Source organism: Tenrec ecaudatus, chromosome 10 (assembly GCF_050624435.1).
Source record: "Tenrec ecaudatus isolate mTenEca1 chromosome 10, mTenEca1.hap1, whole genome shotgun sequence".
Taxonomy (NCBI): domain Eukaryota; kingdom Metazoa; phylum Chordata; class Mammalia; order Afrosoricida; family Tenrecidae; genus Tenrec; species Tenrec ecaudatus.
This window is the reverse complement of record NC_134539.1, coordinates 29,119,902-29,134,488: the sequence shown is the minus strand read 5'-3', so window position 1 is coordinate 29,134,488 and position 14,587 is coordinate 29,119,902.

Below are 14,587 nucleotides of genomic sequence, written 5' to 3'. Positions count from 1 at the left end.
CTCAGTGCTGAGCCCACAGCATGACCAGGGTCCCTAATATTACAACTGAGTTCAGAAATCCCTACCAGAGACAGGATTTAGTAAAATAACCAGAAAGTAAATGCACCACTTCCCACACAACATATGTATCTCATGTCTCTTGTATATAAAGTGAATGCACTGTCAAGTATATAATGGTATTGTTTATCTCACTGCCATCTAGTTGATTCCAACTCATTCACACTCCAGAAGGTAGAGTAGAACTACACTTTGAATTTCTAAGGTTGTAAATCTTTAAAGGAGCAGAAAGCCTTATTTTACTCCCATGGAGCAACTGCTGGTATTGAACCGCTGACCTTGCAGTTAGTACAGCCCAAAGCATCACCCCTTATGGCACCAGGGCTCCTTGTTACAGTATATATATATTTAATTTATCTATATAGTTATACTTATATATAAATATATATTTAATTATCTATATATATTTATACTTCATATTGCTGTTTTAATAAAAGCTTTTCCAACTTACAAATAAATAAAATATTTACTTTATACTTTTAGTCATAGGCAGCATCATCCAATTGTCTATCAGACACTTCTTGAGTGTCATGGTGTGGCCTCTCTTAAATTTTCTTTTTCAAATATTACATCAAATGCAGCAAAAACTATTGCTAGTAATTACAACAGCAAGAGTCCAAAGAGAATGATCAACAAAGTGAAAGAAGGCTCTTTGGCAACACAGAGGAGGGAGGGAATGCATGTCAGTGCTCAGGATAGAGGTGACCATGTGACGGACCATCCATTGCACATAACATAGCAGGGATGCTAAACAGCACATGAGAGCATTTCAGCTGCAAGCTTTATTGATTTGCTCTTTTCTGTTTCTGATTCCCAGTACATATAAGATAAGCCCTCCTTCATTATAATCTCACAGGAGTAATTGGTGCTGTTTCTATCATCTACTTTAAGAATCATCCTTTAATGTCTTTATACCCTTCCAAGGACTGATCTTCAACTCCAAAAATTAAAGGGGGTGGAGTGTGGAATAAAAGCAAAGGAAACTCCATTTACCCCCACACATACTTTGTGGAAATGGCATTTCTTGTCTGAGGCCAAAATATATCAATCTCTCACTACCCCTGTATTCTTCTGTTCTGTTTTGTACCATGTGGTTTAGGAAATATAGATATAGGTATAGATATCGATATCGATATAGACATAGACATAGACATAGGTATAGGTATAGGTATAGATATGACTTTGTCCCTGCAAGGACCTGATTGATGCTGCAATGCAAAGGTATGAAGAGCATACCCTGGTGGATAGTTAATTTTATGCTCAAAGGGTATGAGACTTACTGTTTGAGAGGTTCTATGGAGTTTTGGAGTATTGGCAGGTCATGTTGAATTCAAGAGTTCTCATTCACTAACAATGGGACTTTAGGCATTTACAAATTAGAGAATCATAGTTCTAAATTATAAAATATAATGAGAACACCCACAGTAAAAGTTTATGCTGAATATTTAAGTATGTGATTTAGTAAGAGTGAATGAGAAAGAGATTATGACAGTACCTGACATACAACCAGAAGTTAGAAGGAGGATATTTAAATATCATTATCATCTTCCTAATTTAAAAGTTGCTGTTAGATGCTATCGAGTTAGACATCATGTGTTGCAGAATAGGATTGATCCAGTGGATATATTTTACTATAATCTTCAAGAAGCAGTTTGCCATGACTTTTGTTCCTGGAGCCACTGATTGAGTTCAAGCAGACTGTGCTGTGTTAATTAGTATTCTTTATTTTGAAATTACATGAAGAAGAATGTGGCATCAGGATCGGAGGAAGGCTTATTAATAACCTGCTATACGCAGATGGCACAACCTTGCTGTTTAAACATGAGGAGGGATTGAAGCATTTGATGATGAAGATCAAGGATTATAGCTTTCAGTATGAATTGCAACTCAATGTAAATAAGACCAAAATAAGCGGATCAATAGGTAACATCATGATAAATGGAGGAAAAGTTGAATTGTCAGTGATTTTGTCTTGCATGGATCCATAATCAATGCTCAAGGAAGCAGCAGTAAAGAGATCAAAAGACATATTACATTAGGTAAATCTGCTGCACAAGATTTCTGTAGAGTATTGAGGAGTGTGGATATTACTTTGAGGAATAAGGTGTGCCTGACCCAAGTCACAGTGTTCTCCATTGCATCATATATACATGAAAGATGGATATTGAATAAGGAAGACTGTAGAAGAATAGATGTATTTGAACTTTTTGCTGGAGAAGAATATTGAAAGTACCGTGGACTGCTAAAAGGACAAAGAAATCTGTCTTGGAAGAAGTAAGGCCAGAGTGCAGCTTATAAGCAAGGATAGAAACACTTCTTACATAATGCAGGCATAGTTTAAGGAGAGACCAGTCCTTTAAGAAGGACATCATACTTGGTAAAGTGCAAGGGCAGCGATAAAGAAGAGGAATCTCCTCAGCAAGATGGACTGACACAGTAGCTGCATCAATGGGCTCAGGTATAGGAACAATTGTGAGGATGGCACAGGATGGTGATGTGTTTTGTTCTGTTGTGCAAGGGGTCACTACGGGTCAGAGCCTACTCAATGTCATGTAACAACTTTATAAAATGATAGTGATCTCTAAAGACATATATAAACCCTAGATATATGAATGGATTGGGGCCTCATACTTAATTCTAGCCCCAATCTAAGAACAACTATTTCTTAGGACACGGCCCTACTTATACTCACTCTCAAAAAGAGATCATTGAAATTAAGAGTGCTTTAGCAGTGTGGTGGAGAAAGCAAATGATGCTGGCTACCAGATGGAACAGGGTCTGGGGTCTTAAAATCTTGTCTTTAAATAAGCAGCTAGCTAAGTGGGCCATCAACAAAGTCCACACGGGAGAAACACTAGGCTTTGCGATCCAAGGATTGTAAATAATAAAATCCAAATCCAAGGAGGGAATGGTATTAGATCTTAATTATGAACACTTGTTTTGCAGGAGGCTATGGATGTCAGTGGAAGCCCAAATTCCATTTGCAGGGTTCCCACATGAATTGAGACTCGTGATTTCCCTCTGCCCATTGTCCAGGGATGAGAAAGGCGTTGCATTTGGACAGAAAGCATTGCAAAATCCTTGTTGTGGTTACTGTAGTTAGATCAAAAAGCAGCACCTTTTCTCTTGATCTCCCTTTTCAACCACTTTGAAGTTGTTTCATTTCTTAATATTTCCTGCTTTTTTAATTGAGGTTTTTTATATGTTATCTACTCAATAGTGTTATTTTTCTCTTTAAAATTGCATCCTCTTTGTATTTCGTATGATGTTCTGAATGTGAAATCCATTATAGGTAAATCTATAGAGACAATAACTGGATTCCTAGAGGCATGACAAGAGAAATTTCAGGGGGCGGGGTCAGGGGGATATGGTGAGCTAACAGCAGTGACTTCAACAAGAAAATGTTTTGAAGTTTATTGTGGCAATGATTGCAGTTCTTCTTAATGTGATTGGATGACTAAATTGCATGATAAGTGAAGTACACACTGATAAAACTATTTTTAAAAATTAAAATTAGTTTCTCTACTTTAACTCTTTAGGATGTATTATCTATTGCAATGGCTGCACAGAACCCCTGGATAAAATTCACGATTAAAAGGTTTAGTAATAAAATTAACAAGTTGTATTGCAAGTGAGAATGAAGTTAATAAAGGTTTATTAAAGAAGTTAAAAAGTGGTAATGCACGTGAGAATGGAATTAACAAGTTGTAATGCAAGGGAGAAATGCTCAGGGTTGAGTTGTTTCTTAGGACATGCTGCCAAGTACTGTCAAGTCTGCTAATAAATACCTCAAGGATCTACCACTGTCCTACAAGCCTCAACCAGAAATTCATGGGTCAGCAAGACCAACTTCCTAAATGAAGTTCCAAGAAGCACCCCATTCTACAAGCCAGCCTCCCCTCGAAAGTGCTCAGCTTTCCTTGCTCTGTGGGTCGGGAAGTCTACCACTCTGAGGCATGCTCTGGCTCCTGGCTCAGCTGCCGCTCCTCTGAAGTTATAGCTGTCTTCTCTTCTGATGCTGTACCTACCTTCTGATCCAAGAGGTCAACTGTACAGAGATCTCAGCTCCAGAGAGTAAGCTCCACTACTGGCTCTTGCTCCCTCCTGTTTCTCAGAGGCCTCACTTTATACACACCAGAATGGCCTTCTAGGGCATGTGCACACAGTTACTTACATGCAATCCCATCAATACCTTCTTACCAGACTCACGAAGGAAGGTTTTTGGGTGGGAGTTAGAGACTTCAGCTAGGAAAGCCACGTTAATAATAATTTGCTACACATGCCTTGATAATCTTTACATTAGTAGCTGAAACCAAATTGCCTATATAACTGAAGCTTCTTTAAGTTTAAAAAAAACAAAATCTACCTGAAATAGAATTTTAAAACTATTTTTTTTCATTTTTAATGGTGGCTTAAGAGACTACAAAATGAATTTTTAGCTGATACATATTTTACCTGTATATTGAATGATACAGTCTTAAATAAGTACATCTTTACAATGTATTTTCAATTTGACCATATATTTTCTTATTTTCATATGTATTTTGTCCTAGATAAACTATAAAATCCAGGCTTAGTTTGAATTTCTCTATAGTTTATTAATGTGGGAACACATTTAGGTTAATATTTTGTTGTATCAATCAGGGTGCCAAACCAAAACCAAACTCTCTGCTATCAAGTTTATTCCAATACATAGTGACTCTACAGGATTAAATAAAACTTCCCCTTTGTGATTCGCTGAGACTTGGAATCATTAGGGGGACCGATACATCCTTTGGAAGGCCATATGGGTTTGAACGGCTGACTTTGTGGCTAGCAACTCAGGGTGTAGCCCTCTAGGTCACCAGGGCACACAGACGTACACAGAGATATATAGTGCTGTTTGGTAAGAAGGATTGAAAGCAGGACATGTTTTTCTACAAAATTAAAGGAGGGGGTGTTTAAGAATGATTCCTGGGATACATGGTTCCTTCCACACATGTGCTGACAAATGTAAATGGATACATTTTACCCCCAATTGCCGTATTTGAAAGATCCTAAGTATTTTGCAAAACTGAAATCGCCATAACAATTAGAAGCAGAAAACAGAGCCTAAAAACTTTATTCAAATGAGAAGGCAAAACACAAAGTATACGCTAGGTCACAATATCCATTCTAGCATTACATTGTTTGCAGAAATCAACGATCTGAGTTCTTCCTTTCAGGTTTCTCCAAGGGCACGTCTAAAGGGGCACTCTGAGTAGTGGTCAGTAGCTATGAGCCAAGAGTTCCTTAGGAAACCCTCTTTCAATTTGTATGCTCTTTGCATAAAGAGTCTGGGAGTACATGATTGGGAAAAAGTGTCAGTGTTTTGTTTTCAAAGGAAGAATTATGCTGTCTCTTGGTGATCAAGATTTGTCTGTTTCCTTTTACAGAATATGATAAGATTATATGTATATATATAAAATTGTATTTTCTCACAATGCACATTGGGAAATTTCCCTCTGCCAAAAATTTCCCTCCTCTTTTCCTATTTTATTTTGTCTAATTTTCCTTATTCTGAGCAAATGTTCCTGGTCTTCTCTCTTCAGCACCTGATCCCAACTAACTTGATAGTTAAAAAAGAGCTCAAACAAATTATGAATAAGACACAGATTTTCAGGTGTTACTGCAGATATAGGTATAATTTTATATAAACTCTCTGATCAGTCACCTACATTTGCAAAGCAAGCCACATTTCTTCTTCCTGTCCATTGATTATGAACAAAAAGCCTGCAGCTTGAGCTCAAAGACTTGCTAACTATAGGTACTCAGCAGGAAAAACAAACCCAAACAAAACACTGATGAAAAATGAGTAACGCTGCCGGCCTCAAACCCAACTCCACGGACAGACCCCTTCTTCCCCCAGAAGAGTTCCCTTCAGAGGACAGCACTGAAGCTACAGCTCAGGGAGAGGGACATGTCTGATGAAAGCACAAAGGAGCAAATGGAAGGGGAGGAGAAGAGTGGAGCACATCTTGGCCCACCAAGCCCTGAGGACAAGATTCCTTGCTCAGAGTAGCCAATGCACAGAGAAGACCTGGGCCGACCCCACTACAAGACACAACACTCCTCACTGACCCATAGCACTAATGGGGACAACACTAGAGACACAGTATAGGGACTGTGCCGGGGTGAAACACTAAGAGTATGCAACAGAACAGCAAGGGGAGCAGAGCAAGGAAGTCCCCTGGTAATACCAAAAATAGACTTTGGGGTCAGGACCTGCCATCCCATCAGATTCTACCGAAAAACACTCCTAAAGGTCAACAAACAGATCTTGAACTATTTTTAAGTTGTTTTTGTTATTGTTGTTTTGTTTTCTCTTGTTGCTTTGTTTTGCTATATATTGGTTTTTGTGCATATTATTATCTCTGCATATCTATATAGATAAGATAGGCAAGATAAATCTGAAGGAGAAAACAATGGAACTGATAGTTCTTGGGGGACGTGGGATAGGGAGGGATGAGGGAAAGGAAGTGGGTATTAACAAACCCAGTCAGGGTGAGGGTGTTCACTGTGTCTCCACAGGGAAAGAGGGAGAAAACAAGAAGCTAATACCAAGGGCTCAAGTAGAAAGAAAATGTTTTGAAAATGATGGCAACAAATGTACAAATGTGCTGGACACAATGGATGTATGCATGGATTGTGATAAGAGTTGTATGTCGCCCCAATGAAATGACTTAAAGAAGAAACAAAGAAAAATAAGTAAAGCTAACTTTAAGGATAAAATAGCCAAAGAAAGGTAAAGAGATTGTAAAATTGTGCTTCATCCTTAACTCTGCCAGATTTCTTGGGGAAAGGAGATTATTGTAACAGGTCTTTAGTAATAGCCTTTCTTTCTTTTAATTGCCTGACACTAGAAAGGTTGGAATGACATTGTGAGAGGCTGAAGACTGCTCAGCTAATGCCTCTAAATGGGTAACTATCATTTTGAGAAACATGAACCAAATAGCACTCATTTTGCTTTCTTCTTGCTTTTTCATGAAGGCCAGGATCCCTAGATAAACTATTCCTTATTTTTCACCCCATTTCTTTCTTTTGGATGAAGTACATTAAGTACATTACAAATGTATTCACATTTCACTTACAAATTAAAAAATAATTTATTGAGGATGATTATGAAATCATACACAGTTTCACAATATAGATTACTGCAGTTGTTTAAAATATCATATGCAATTTGACTTTCAAATTTGCATTATATAACTATGTATAACCACATGGTACTTTACGTCATTTACTTAATATTCTGTATACTTTGTTCACCTCAATAGAAAATCGGAAACATAACTAATTATTAAAGCTATTGAACTATTATTACACATAATTTCATATGAGAGATACAGCCTCACATCCTGGATGGGTTCAAAGGGACAATTGTATAACTGAAGAGAAGAAATTAAGAAACAGACAAAAGTTTGGGGTGCTCACCAAGAACCAGGTCCAGTTAGGAGATAGCAACATTCTCCTATCACCTTAGTCTTGGGCATAGAACATATCTAGTTACAGGTGACCTCATATGTAGCAAAGTGGGTGGTACTCTAACACTAGAGGTCCCTGAGTTCATTGGAGGAGCAACTTAACACCAGTGCTGGGGGCAGGTCTCTTAAAATATGAGAATAAGGAATTTGTCCCCAGACTCTCTTCTTGCTCCTCAGTGTCCCACAGTTTGTGAGAACTACTTACTCCCAGTGGATCTGGCCACTTGTCATTGTCAGAGCCGAGTCTGTTAATGAGTTGGATTCAACTCAAGGCTGAAGTCACAAAGAAATGATTGGTGAATTCTCATTGCCTTCTAATCAATTCTGCCTCATAGTGAACCTATAGAACAGGGTAGCACTGTCCTGGGAGTGTCTGGGATTTTAACTCTTTACAGGAATAAAAAGCCCATCTTTCTCCCTCAGAAGTGCTGGGGGTTTCAAACTGCTGACCTTGTGGTTAGCAGTCCCATGTGGAACCACTGCACCATCAAGACTCCTGTAGAATATCAGGGTCCATGTGGTACAACCATGAATGATCCTCAAACCTCAATGAGCATGTCTAAACAGAATTGAAGGAAAAATGATCAAGGTTGAAATGTAGCTTGTTATAATAAAGATTCTACTTGGATATTTAGTATAGTTGTGTATCCATTGATCAAATTCAGGTATTTAATTTACCTGCATCCATCAGAGGAAATCCAATTCACATGCTATAATTTTTCATTTTCTCTACCAAAAAAAGAGGAAATAAAAGATAAAATTTAACTGTGCTATTTTCTGTTTCTATCTTGGATATGTTTCCATTGATAAATTCAATCTAAATGATATAATGATGAGTTGTGTATTTGTAGTTAAACAGGAAGTCCTGAAAAACTTATTAAACTAAAATATTTCATGTCCATTGATGGGATTTCCTGGCTAAGAAAGGTAGCTCAAAGATAAACCTACCCTAAAATCACTGCTGAAGCTTAGACCAGTTTTTCTACTTGGAATACAGCATATTTGATTGACATTACAGGCAATTCAATCATAAAATAGCTGTCAGCTGTTTTATGTTCCTGCTCATTCATATAACCATTTCCCTGTGGTATTTGTATCAAATAGATTTTGCAAGGAATTAGTTCCTTATAATCACCGAGAAGAAAGCAATTGGATTTTGGTAATCTGTGGTTAACAAAAGCTATTAAAAACCATTTAAGGTAGCGGTTCCTTATTTTTTGTGCTAAGGCTGTACTTTTCTTCTGTATTTTCATTTGAAAGTGATTGAAAGGAAAGCTAATGGCATGTTTCTGATAGCTTACCTCTGCTGACATGACAAATTCTGCCATCACCCTGACAGTAATCCTCCTCAGCATGAGTGAGTCCAGGGATCGCTTGGAACCGTAATGAATTGCAGCAAGAATTTAAACTACAACACTAACCTAAAAGCTTTGTTTTCCAAAATGAGTGGGGCATTTTAAAAGATGAAAATTAATGTGCTAAGGTCTGAGGCAAAGCATAAGAGATACAGATGGCCCTGTACTATTGTGAAAAAGAACAAGGTCAGTCATGTGAATTAACAAGGTAGAGATTTATGATGAAGCATTAAACTTGGCAGGCAAATAGACTAGCTGGAATCTATGATGGTCAAAGGCAGCACTGATAGGGACTGGTTCAGACTGAAGGTCTTAGTAACTGAATTATTGAATCTAAATCAATTCTGAAAATACCAACGCGTCACACTGTGAAATTACTTTTCTAGAGTTGTTGGAGGCAAGTTTCTCTCTGCTCTGTTAAAATTTAAGCGTAGCCTCTAGAAAAAGCAAAAGCAAATATATCCAAAGCTTTATCCATTACCTAAGATCTATCTGAAAATTGTAATCCTAAATGTCCCAGGTTCATTAAATCTAAACACAAATGATTTACATGATATTACTTAAAAATATTCCAGACTTGTAAAATGACTCGTAAACAGCAGATGATTATACTAAACAGGCAATATTTTGGAGTGACCAACAATAAAGTGAATATATAGAGAATATATATATATATATATATATATATATATTTCATTAGCCCTGGTGGCGCTATTTAGTAGTGTTGAACTGCTAACCAGAAACTCAACAGATCAAACCAACTAGCCTCTCCTTTGGAAAAAGTTGAGGTTGTGTGTTCCCACAAGAATTACAGACTTGGGAACTCGGCCTAGGGTAACCTTCTGCCAGAATCACTCACTCAATGGGAGTGGCTGTTGGTTGTGGTGGAAGAGTGGTTGATAACATGTCATGCGTGGTAGAAACTGTTGATGCCCTTGGCTGCTAGACAGGTTTCAGGTTTTAATCCACTCAGAAAACACTCGTGCAACTTTGTGGTTCACAGTTGCCCCTCTGACACATAAAATTGTTTGTAAAATAGAGTGGTCCTTCGCTTAACTCCCCCAGTTAACGCTCTCATCTCGCTTAGAAGCAGAAAAGCAATAGATCTCACTTGTCTACCTAAAAAGCTTCCAGTTTGCCCAATTGCTCTAACCATTCCCTTATATGCCCTTTCTTAGTGTTTCCACTGGAGAACTTTATGGAAACTCTATTGAACTTTATAGTATATATATATATATAAATTATATCTCAAACATATTAACAACCCATTTAGGCTTCATATGCAAACATTCCCAACTTCATTGAATCTAAATAGAAAGTATTTTGCTTCCTTTAAAAATATCAGTGAAGTTTTAAATGGTTTAAAGATATCTATTCATTTTTTCCATTAAATTTCCTACTCTAAGCTTACAATCTTTCCCTAAAGATAGATTAAATTATCTTTGACTTAAAAAATCATTTTACTGGGGGCTCATCCAACTCATCACAATCCATACATGCATCCATTGTGTCAAGCACATTTGTACATTTGTTGCCATCACCATTCTTAGACTATCTTTCTACGTGAGCCCTTGGGATCAGCTCTTTGGCCCTGTATGATTGTAGTTATTGTTGCCAGGGGCTAGAAAGTTGGTTCTGAGTCATATCAACCCTGAAAAGTAGAAGGAAACACTGCCATCCTCACAATTGTTGCCTCAGATACCATTGTCTCCGTCACTGCGCTAATCCGCTTCACGGAGAGTCTTGCCCTCTTTGCTTCTTTTCTGCTTTACCAAGCGTGATGTCCCTTTCCAGGCACTAGTGTCTCCTGAGAACATGTCAAAGGACATACTCCTCATATTGTCCAGCTTCTCAGACTGTTTGCTCAGCATACTGATGGGATAAATGTGATGACAAGATACAGCCCTGTTGCACAACTTCCCTGAAGTTAAGCCATTCTGTAGGTCCTTGCTCCGTTGGAAGGACTGCCTCTGGATCTGTGCAGATTCCACCTGAGGAGCGCCCTGGAGTTCCACTTTGTCTCAGTGCTGTGCATAGTTTATGCCCGGCAGACCTGTCCTACATGTGAGCAATGGTACCTGCCTCCACTGAATTTAACTTCAAAGATCCGCTCCCTGCATCGTCTCTCTGCACTCACCTTCTGTTATTTTCCTCCACTAGCTTCACGAACATTGACTTAGCCTTCTTCAAACAGAGAAGAGGCATCTTGCTCCGGTGCCTTTTTGTGTTTCTGCGCCAGGAATTAAATGGACACTTTTGAGTAGCATTTTCGCATAGCATATAAAGGTTCGGATTTGGCAAGTCTGAGGCTCTTATTCGTTCCACAAGAGCATGAGTGGAGAAAACAGTCAAGGTAAAGGGGTATTTAGAAGACTCCCTGCAGGTGAAATAGGATGTGCATCTAGCATAACCAGGTCCTTCCAGCTTTCCCAAGGATTTCCCAGTTTCAGCAATATACCCCTTCTCCCTAGAAATCTGGATCAGTTTATAACTATTATTTTTGCACTGCAGTCCAATGAAGGCATCGGTGATTTTCTTGATATTATCCTCAGACGGTGTGATCCATTAGACTCCTGGCAAAGTTTTGATGGGTTGGGGCAGTTAACGTAAGAAGCAGGAGGGTCTGAGCCGAACCGAGGACGATCCAGTGACATTCCGCTCACGTGCTGCAGGTGACGATGGTTAATATGTGACGCCCACCTTTCTTATACTTTCTGGGAACACTGGAAGGCCATGTCTGATGAGTAATGGTTTATAGACACAGATTGGTTCGGGATGGGATTATTTCGGTGGCGTTAATTCTGATGCTGTTGGGTCAATGTTGTGCTGATGATCACGAGATCAGAGTTCAAACCCACGAGCTGCTTTGTCAAGACGTCAATGTCTCAGAAACACGGAGAGGGTCGCTGGGAGTCAGCATCGACTCTATGGCAATATAGTATTTATGCTAGAGATTTGATTAACTCGGTGCCCTACATCTGTTCTGTATTACTTTTTGCACATAAAGCTTTCTCTACAGAGCATTTCTTAATAAAGCACGTCTAAAGAAGCCCTCCACACAGGAAATGGAAGGAAGGCAGAACTTTATTTTTCAATCTTTCTTGTGTCAGAGGGGAATTCAGTGAGAAAAATTGTTTTGCAAGTTAGAATTCTTTTTCAATTGAGTATATGAATGATGAAGCAATTAAACATTCTAAATGTCTTGTCAAATCAACTTTTCCTGATCTCAACCCACAATGATGTTGCATATTGTTTCTGTTAAGCTATTGAAGGGGAATTGGAATGTGAGGAAGAGATGAATTTAAAAGAAAACAATACAATGCAATTAACAATCGTGAAAATTACCATTTGAAATAGGGACTGTATGTACAAGAATCCACTGGATAGACTAATATTGAAGAAAATATTCTTCACTTTTGATATCAACTTGAAGCTTCTTGTCTGATGGTATTAACTGAATGGGTCATTCATTTCAATATTTTGATTTATTTGGAGAATTAGCTTGGTTGAATGAATCCACAAATTATACATGTCCTTTTTGAAGAGTATAAAAATCCTGACTGCTGTTTCTGTTCATTTTCATGAACCTATACTCTTATTTTCTGGAAAAAATGAACTTGAATCAGGGTATTGACAAAATCTCAGAAAAAGAATAAAAAGCAATAAATTTAAAACAAATAAAAATCTATGTGTAATGGACAATAGATGTGTATATGTGTGTTTATATGTGTATATAAGCATATATTAACACATGTATAAACATTTTAATAAGATGCATCCTTTATAATAATGTCACTTTTCAAAATACATTGAAAAAAACACTAGTCATATTACTCCAAACAAACAAGTTAACACATGTGTACATGTCATCTGTTAATTGATGTTGCTATAAACAGAAAACAATGTATACAAATGCAAAATACATATAAGGAAAATATACCCATAACATCTGTATTTGCAGTAGATTGCAGGTAGTACTGTGAGATCGCTCATTTGTTAATATGAAGGAAAAATAAAAAATATTTCTTGTAAATCTCTTCATAAAGCAGTTATTTTAAGTGCCAAATATACCGTTTAATTTATGAAGACACTTATTTCCAAATGAAGATAATATTTAGGAACTTATCAACTATGAAAATGAACCATTACCCACCGTCAGGAGAGGGTAATTTTAAAATGATTGTAAACATAATACCTGAGACTCAGAAATGTATGCATGCATGTATATGATGTATGATGCACATACATATGCATACATGTTTATGAGAGTAAGTAAAAATAAGTATTGCTGTTAGGGCTCCAGTTCACATATGCATAGCTATATTCAAACAAAACTTTTAAAAACATGTTTCTCTGATCAGTGGATGGCCGCAGACCAGTTTTCTCAGAAACAAACTTGCTGTAATATCATTAAGGCACCTTCAAAAACAGACTGGACACTTTTGTGCCATGAAAAAAAAGACAATACAATTTTAGTGAGACTTAAAAGTATATTTTCCCAAATCAATGAAACTTAGCAAAAAATATTATGAGAATGCTACCCCACAGAAAGTAACATAAAATAAAGATTGTTCAAGCATTTCTTTCTTTTCTTTTTAAAATAATTTTATTGGGAGCTCTTACAATATTATAGCAATCCACAATTCAATTAGCTGAAGCATAATGGTACACTTACTACCACTATAATTTTCAAAACATTTTCTTTCTTCTTAAACTCTTTGATATCAGTTACCCTTTATCCTCTCTCCCCCACCCAACCCCAAGGAACCCTTATTCTTATATTTTATAGTTATTATTATTGTTACTGCCATGTCCTAAACCGTCCACTGTATCTGTTCCCCTACACTTGTGTTATTTCTTCCCTCCAAGTGGGAATGAATGAATCTTTTCTATCGGTTCCTCCTTGCCCCCTTCTTCCCCTCTCTCACCATACCTCCAGGGAATTGCTGCTCCCAGTGCTATTTCTGACTGGTTAGTCTATCTTGGAGTTCATACATCAAACGATCTTCATTGTACAACTAAATAGTCACCAACTAGTTCAATGAAGTAAAGTTGGGGCCAAAATAGTTGGGGAGGAAATATTAACTTGTGGACAGCTATGCATTTCATCAGTGCTGTCCTACACCTTGGATATATCATTCCTCCCACATGGCCCTTCTGTAGGGGGCTGTCCAATTGTCGTACAGGTGGGTTTTGGGTCTCCACTTTGTCTATGCTTCTTCACGTCAATTTGATGGCTTGGTTTTGAAATTCTGTTACCTATTGATGCCAACATTTCATGATCATATAGGTTGGTGTGCTTCTTCCATGTGGACTTTGCTGCTTTCCAGTTGGATGGCCACTTGCTTAACTTCAAGCTTTTAAGACTCCAGATGTTTTATCTATTGATAGCTGGGCACCATCAACTTTCTTCACAACATTTGCTTATGCATCCATTTTGACTTCAGTGATCTTGTCAGAAATGTTAATATCACACATTGCCACATTAGAACAAACAGTTCTTGTACTGAAGTAGGATTCAAGCCTTTTAAGGAAAGTCAGAAGACTTCAAAGATGAACTCAAAGAGGAAACATCATCAACTTTGAAAAATGGTAAAACTATGTTTCTAAACTTCTGAATTTCCACCAGCCTCGATTGAAGTATTGTTATTGATGTGATAGAGAAGTTGAGAT